This window comes from Salmo salar, chromosome 11 (genome assembly GCF_965601325.2).
Source record: "Salmo salar chromosome 11, fSalSal1, whole genome shotgun sequence".
Lineage (NCBI taxonomy): Eukaryota > Metazoa > Chordata > Actinopteri > Salmoniformes > Salmonidae > Salmo > Salmo salar.
In genome coordinates this window covers 80044494-80052433 of record NC_138301.1, presented here as the reverse complement: position 1 = coordinate 80052433, position 7940 = coordinate 80044494, and positions in this window count along the sequence as shown.

Sequence of the window (7940 nt, the reverse complement as noted above, 5' to 3'; positions counted from 1 at the left end):
CCATACCCAAGTATCCTGGAAGGATATTGACCTCAGCCCGAGTATCCTGGAAGGATATTGACCTCATCCCATCAGTAGAGGATGCTTGGTTTCTCTTCAAAAGTTCTTTCCTCACCATCTTAAATATCAAATCAAATTCAAATCAAATCAAATGTATTTATATAGCCCTTCTTACATCAGCTGATATCTCAAGGTGCTGTACAGAAACCCAGCCTAAAACCCCAAACAGCAAGCAATGCAGGTGTAGAAGCACGGTGGCTAGGAAAAACTCCCTAGAAAGGCCAAAACCTAGGAAGAAACCTAGAGAGGAACCAGGCTATGAGGGGTGGCCAGTCCTCTTCTGGCTGTGCTGGGTGGAGATTATAACAGCACATGGCCAAGATGTTCAAATGTTCATAAATGACCAGCATGGTCAAATAATAATAATCATAGTAGTTGTCGAGGGTGCAACAAGTCAGTAACACAAGAGTAAGTGTCAGTTGGCTTTTTCATAGCCGATCTTTGAGAGTATCTCTACCGCTCCTGCTGTCTCTAGAGACTTGAAAACAGCAGGTCTGGGACAGGTAGCACGTCCGGTGAACAGGTCAGGGTTCCAGCAGGTCTGGGACAGCAGGTCTGGGACAGATAGCACGTCCGGTGAACAGGTCAGGGTTCCATAGCCGCAGGCAGAAGAGTTGGAACTGGAGCAGCAGCACGGCCAGGTGGACTGGGGACAGCAAGGAGTCATCAAGCCAGGTAGTCCTGAGGCATGGTCCTAGGGCTCAGGTCCTCCGAGAGAGAGAAAGAAAGAAAGAGAGAAAGAGAGAATTATAGAGAGCATATTTAAATTCACACAGGACACTGGAAAAGACGAGAAATACTCCAGATGTGACAGACTGACCCTAGCCCCCCGACACATAAAATACTGCAGCATAAATACTGGAGGCTGAGACAGGAGGGGTCAGGAGACACTGTGGCCCCATCCGATGAAACCCCCGGACAGGGCCAAACAGGTAGGATATAACCCCACCCACTTTGCCAAAGCACAGCCCCCACACCACTGGAGGGATATCTCCAACCACCAACTTACCATCCCGAGACAAGGCCCACAAAGATCTCCGCCACGGCACAACACAAGGGGGGGCGCCAACCCAGACAGGAAGACCACGTCAGTGACTCAACCCACTCAAGTGATGAACCCCGCCCAGTGACGGCATGGAAGAACACCAGTAAGCCAATGACTCAGCCCCTGTAATAGGGCTAGAGGCAGAGAATCCCAGTGGAGAGAGGGGTAACCGGCCAGGCAGAGACAGCAAGGGCGGTTCGTTGCTCCAGCCTTTCCGTTCACCTTCACACCCCTGGGCCAGACTACACTTAATCATAGGACCTACTGAAGAGATGTGTCTTCAGTAAAGACTTAAAGGTTGAGACTGAGTCTGCGTCTCTCACATAGGTAGGCAGACTATTCCATAAAAATTGAGCTCTATAGGAGAAAGCCCTGCCTCCAGCTGTTTGCTTAGAAATTCTAGGGACAATTAGGAGGCCCGCGTCTTGTGACCGTAGCGTACGTGTAGGTATGTACGGCAGGACCAAATCGGAAAGATAGGTAGGAGCAAGCCCATGTAATGCTTTATAGGTTAGCAGTAAAACCTTGAAATCAGCCCTTTCCTTAACAGGAAGCCAGTGTAGGGAGGCTAGCACTGGAGTAATATGATACATTTTTTTGGTTCTAGTCAGGATTCTAGCAGCCGTATTTAGCACTAACTGAAGTTTATTTAGTGCTTTATCCGGGTAGCCGGAAAGTAGAGCATTGCAGTAGTCCAACCTAGAAGTAACAAAGCCATGGATTCATTTTTCTGCGTCATTATTGGACAGAAAGTTTCTGATTTTTGCAATGTTATGTAGATGGAAAAAAGCTGTCCTTGAAACAGTCTTGATATGTTCTTCAAAAGAGAGATCAGGGTCCAGAGTAACGCTGAGGTCCTTCGCAGTTTCATTTGAGACGACTGTACAACCATCCAGATTAATTGTCAGATTCAACAGAAGATCTCTTTGTTTCTTGGGACCTAGAACAAGCATCTCTGTTTTGTCCGAGTTTAAAAGTAGAACGTTTGCAGCCATCCACTTCCTTATGTCTGAGACACAAGCTTCTAGCGAGGGCTATTTTTGGGGCTTCACCATGTTTCATTGAAATGTACAGCTGTGTGTCATCCGCATAGCAGTGAAATTTAACATTATGTTTTCGAATGACATCCCCAAGAGGTAAAATATATAGTGAAAACAATAGTGGTTCTAAAACGAAACCTTGAGGAACACCGAAATTTACAGTTGATTTGTCAGAGGACAAACCCTTCACAGAGACAAACTGATATCTTTCCGACAGATAAGATCTAAACCAGGCCAGAACTTGTCCATGTAGACCAATTTGGGTTTCCAATCTCTCCAAAAGTATGTGGTGATCGATGGTATCAAAAGCAGCACTAAGATCTAGGAGCACGAGGACAGATGCAGAGCCTCGGTCTGACGTCATTAAAAGGTAATTTACCACCTTCACAAGTGCAGTCTCAGTGCTATGATAGGGTCTAAGACCAGACTGAAGCATTTCGTATAGATTGTTTGTCTATAGGAAGTCAGTGAGTTGCTGCGCAACAGCTTTTTCTAAAAGTTTTGAGAGGAATGGACGATTCGATATAGGCCGATAGTTTTTTAGAATTTCTGGGTCAAGATTTGGCTTTTCAAGAGAGGCTTTGTTACTGCCACTTTTAGTGAGTTTGGTACACATCCGGTGGATAGAGAGACGTTTATTATGTTCAAGATAGGAGGGCCAAGCACAGAAAGCAGCTCTTTCAGTAGTTTAGTTGGAATAGGGTCCAGTATGCAGCTTGAAGGTTTAGAGGCCATGATTATTTTCATCATTGTGTCAAGAGATATAGTACTAAAACACTTTAGTGTCTCCCTTGATCCTAGGCCCTGGCAGAATTGTGTAGACTCAGGACAACGGAGCTTTGGAGGAATACGCAGATTTAAAGAGGAGTCTGTAATTTGCTTTCTAATGATCATGATCTGTTCCTCAAAGACGTTAATGAATTCATTACTGCTGAAGTGAAAGCCATCCTCTCTTGGGGAATGCTGCTTTTTAGTTAGCTTTGCGACAGTATCAAAAAGAAATTTCGGATTGTTCTTATTTTCCTCAATTAAGTTGGAAAAATAGGATGATCGAGCAGCAGTGAGGGCTCTTCGATACTGCACGGTACTGTCTTTCCAAGCTAGTCGGAAGACTTCCAGTTTGGTGTGGCGCCATTTCCATTCCAATTTTCTGGAAGCTTGCTTCAGAGCTCGTGTATTTTCTGTATACCAGGGAACTAGTTTCTTATGACAAATGTTTTTAGTTTTTAGGGGTGCAACTGCATCTAGGGTATTGCGCAAGGTTAAATTGAGTTCCTCAGTTAGGTGGTTAACTGATTGTTGTCCTCTGACGTCCTTGGGCAGGCAGAGGGAGTCTGGAAGGGCATCAAGGAATCTTTGGGTTGTCTGAGAATTTATAGCACGACTTTTAATGCTCCTTGGTTGGGGTCTGAGCAGATTATTTGTTGCGGTTGCAAACGTAATAAAATGGTGGTCCGATAGTCCAGGATTATGAGGAAAAACATTAAGATCCACAACATTTATTCCATGGGACAAAACTAGGTCCAGAGTATGACTGTGGCAGTGAGTAGGTCCAGAGACATGTTGGACAAAACCCACTGAGTCGATGATGGCTCCGAAAGCCTTTTGGAGTGGGTCTGTGGACTTTTCCATGTGAATATTAAAGTCACCAAAAATTTGAATATTATCTGCGATGACTACAAGGTCCGATAGGAATTCAGGGAACTCAGTGAGGAACGCTGCATATGGCCCAGGAGGCCTGTAAACAGTAGCTATAAAAAGTGATTGAGTAGGCTGCATAGATTTCATGACTAGAAGCTCAAAAGACGAAAATGTCGTTGTTGTTTGTTTTTTTGTAAATTGAAATTTGCTATCGTAAATGTTAGCAACACCTCCGCCTTTGCGGGATGCGCGGGGGATATGGTCACTAGTGTAACCAGGGGGTGAGGAATCATTTAACACAGTAAATTCATCAGGCTTAAGCCATGTTTCAGTCAGGCCAATCACATCAAGATTATGATCAGTGATTAGTTCATTGACTATAACTGCCTTTGAAGTGAGGGATCTAACATTAAGTAGCCCTATTTTGAGATGTGAGGTATCACAATCTCTGTCAATAATGGCAGGGATGGAGGAGGTCTTTATACAAGTGAGATTGCTAAGGCGAACACCGCCATCTTTAATTTTGCCCAACCTAGGTTGAGGCACAGACACGGTCTCAATGGAGATAGCTGAGCTGACTACACTGACTGTGCTAGTGGCAGACTCCACTTAGCTGGCAGGCTGGCCAACAGCCTGCTGCCTGGCCTGCACCTTATTTCATTGTGGAACTAGAGGAGTTAGATCCCTGTCTATGTTCATAGATAAGATGAGAGCACCCCTCCAGCTAGGATGGAGTCCGTCACTCCTCAACAGGCCAGGCTTGGTCCTGTTTGTGGGTGAGTCCCAGAAAGAGGGCCAATTATCTACACATTCTATCTTTTGGGAGGGGCAGAAAACAGTTTTCAACCAGCGATTGAGTTGTGAGACTCTGCTGTAGAGCTCATCACTCCCCCTAACTGGGAGGGGGCCAGAGACAATTACTCGATGCCGACACATCTTTCTAGCTGATTTACACGCTGAAGCTATGTTGCGCTTGGTGACCTCTGACTGTTTCATCCTAACATCATTGGTGCCGACGTGGATAACAATATCTCTATGCTCTCTACACTCGCCAGTTTTAGCTTTAGCCAGCACCATCTTTAGATTAGCCTTAACGTCGGTAGCCCTGCCCCCTGGTAAACAGTGTATGATCGCTGGATGATTCGTTTTAAGTCTAATACTGCGGGTAATGGAGTCACCAATGACTAGGGTTTTCAATTTGTCAGAGCTAATGGTGGGAGGCTTCGGTGTCTCAGACCCCATAACGGGAGGAGCAGAGACCAGAGAAGTCTCGGCCTCCGACTCCGACTCGCTTAATGGGGAGAACCGGTTGAAAGTTTCTGTCGGCTGAATAAGCGACACCGGTTGAGCATTCCTACAGCGTTTCCCTCCAGAAGCCATGAGAAAGTTGTCCGGCTGCGGGGACCGTGCGAGGGGGTTTATACTAACGTTACTATCTGTACTTACTGGTGGCACAGACGCTGTTTCATCCTTTCCTACACTGAAATTGCCCTTGCCTAATGATTGCGTCTGAAGCTGGGCTTGCAGCACAGCTATCCTCGCCGTAAGGCGATCGTTCTCCTGTATATTATGAGTACAACGACTGCAATTAGAAGGCATCATGTTAATGTTACTTAGCTTCGGCTGTTTGAAGTCCTGACGAACCATGTCCAGATAAAACCTCTGGGATGAAAAAGTTGAGTGAGGGAAAAACAAAAAATATATGGTAATCAAAAAGTAAAAACCGTGAAGTAGTCAGGTAGCAAAGTAAGATCGGCAACAAAACGCACAGAGGCACGTAAACAAGTCTGCAAGTTGTGACCGGAAACCGGAAGTCAAACAAAATCTAATCAAACACTTCATGTGAGCCCATCAGCTCATGTTGCGCATGCCCCGTAAAAAAATGTAGAACTAAGAACAGATATAGCCCTTGATTCACCCCAGACTTGACTGCCCTTGACCAGCACAAAAACATCCTGTGGCGGTCTGCATTAGCATTGAATAGCCGCCACGATATGCAACTTTTCGGGGAAGTCAGGAACCAATATACTCAGTCAGTTAAGCCAGCTAAGGCTAGCTTTTTCAAACAGAAATGTGTTTCCTGTAGCATTAATTCCAAAAGGTTTTGGGACGCTGTAAAGTCCATGGAGAATGAGAGCACCTCCAACCAGCTGCCCACTGCACTGAGGCCAGGAAACACTGTCACTACCGATAAATCTATGATAATCGAGAATTTCAATAAGCATTTTTCTACGGCTGGCCATGCTTTCCACCTGGCTACCCCTACCCCAGCCAACAGCTCTGCAGAAACTTTCTCAAGCCGCCCCCGCATCTCCTTCACCCAAATCCAGATAGCTGATGTTCTGAAAGAGCTACAAAATCTGGATCCCTACAAATCAGCTGGGCTAGACAATCTGGACCCTCTCTTTCTAAAATTATCTGCCAACATTGTTGCAACCCCTATTACTAGCCTATTACACCTCTCTTTCGTATCATCTGAGATCTCCAAAAATTGGAAAGCTGCCACGGTCATCCCCCTCTTCAAAGGGGGAGACACTCTAGACCCAAACTGTTATAGACCTATATCCATCCTGCCCTGCCTTTTCAAACATTTTCTAAAGACAAGTTAACAAACAGATCACCGACCATTTCGAATCCCACCGTACCTTCATCAGTAAGCAATCTGGTTTCCGAGCAGGTCATGGGTGCACCTCAGCGACGCTCAAGGTCCCAAACGATATCATAACCGCCATCTTCATCGACCTGGCCAAGGCATTCGACTCTGTCAATCACTGCATTCTTATCGGCAGACTCAATAGCCTTGGCTTCTCAAATGACTGTCTCGCCTGGTTCACCAACGACTTCTCAGATAGAGTTCAGTGTGTCAAATTGGAGGGCCTGTTGTCCGGACCTCTGGCAGTCTCTATGGGGGTGCCACAGGGTTCAATTCTCGGTCCGACTCTTCTCTGTATATATCAATGATGTTGCTCTTGCTGCTGGTGATTGATTCTCTGATCCACCTCTACGCAGACGACAGCATTCTGTATACATCTGGCCCTTCTTTGGACACTGTGCTGACCTCCAAATGAGCTTCAACGCCATACAACGGTCCTTCCATGGCCTCCAACTGCTTTTAAATGCTAGTAAAACGAAGTGCATGCTCTTCAACCGATTGCTGCCCTCACCCGCCCACACGACTAGCATCACTACTTTGGACTGTTCTGACCTAGAATATGTGGACAACTACATATACCTAGGTGTCTGGTTAGACTGTAAACTCTCCTTCCAGACTCACATCAAGCATCTCCAATCTAAAATTAAATCTAGAATCGGCTTCCTATTTCGCAACAAAGCCTCCTTCACTCATGCTGCCAAACATACCCTCGTAAAACTGACTCTCCTACCCATCCTTGACTTCGGCGATGTCATTTACAAAATAGCCTCCAACACTCTACTCAGCAAACTGGATGTAGTCTATCACAGTGCCATCCATTTTGTCACCAAAGCCCCATATACTACCCACCACTGCGACCTGTATGCTCTCGTTGGCTGGCCCTCACTACATATTCATCGCCAAACCCAGTGGCTCCAGGTCATCTATAAGTCTTTGCTAGGTAAGCCCCGCCTTATCTGAGCTCACTGGTCACCATAGCAACACACACCCGTAGCACGCTCCAGCAGGTATATTTCACTGGTCATCCCCAAAGCCAACACTTCCTTTGGCCGACATTCCTTCCAGTTCTCTGCTGCCAATGACTGGAACGAATTGCAAAAATCACTGAAGTCTTATATCTCCCTCTCTAATTTTCAGCATCAGCTGTCAGAGCAGCTTACCGATCACTGTACCTGTACACAGCCAATCTGTAAATAGCCCACTCAACTACCTCATCCCCATATTATTTCACCTCTATGGCCTATTTATTGCCTACCTCCCTACTCTTCTACATTTGCACACACTGTACAGTTGAAGTCGGAAGTTTACATACACCTTAGCCAAATACATTTAAACTCATTTTTTCACAATTGCTGACATTTAATTATTGTAAGAATGTCCTGTCTTAGGTCAGTTAGGATCACCACTTTATTTTAATAACGTGAAATGTCAGAATAATAGTAGAGAGTAATTTATGTCCGTTTTTATTTCTTTCATCACATCCCGAGTGTGTCAGAAGTTG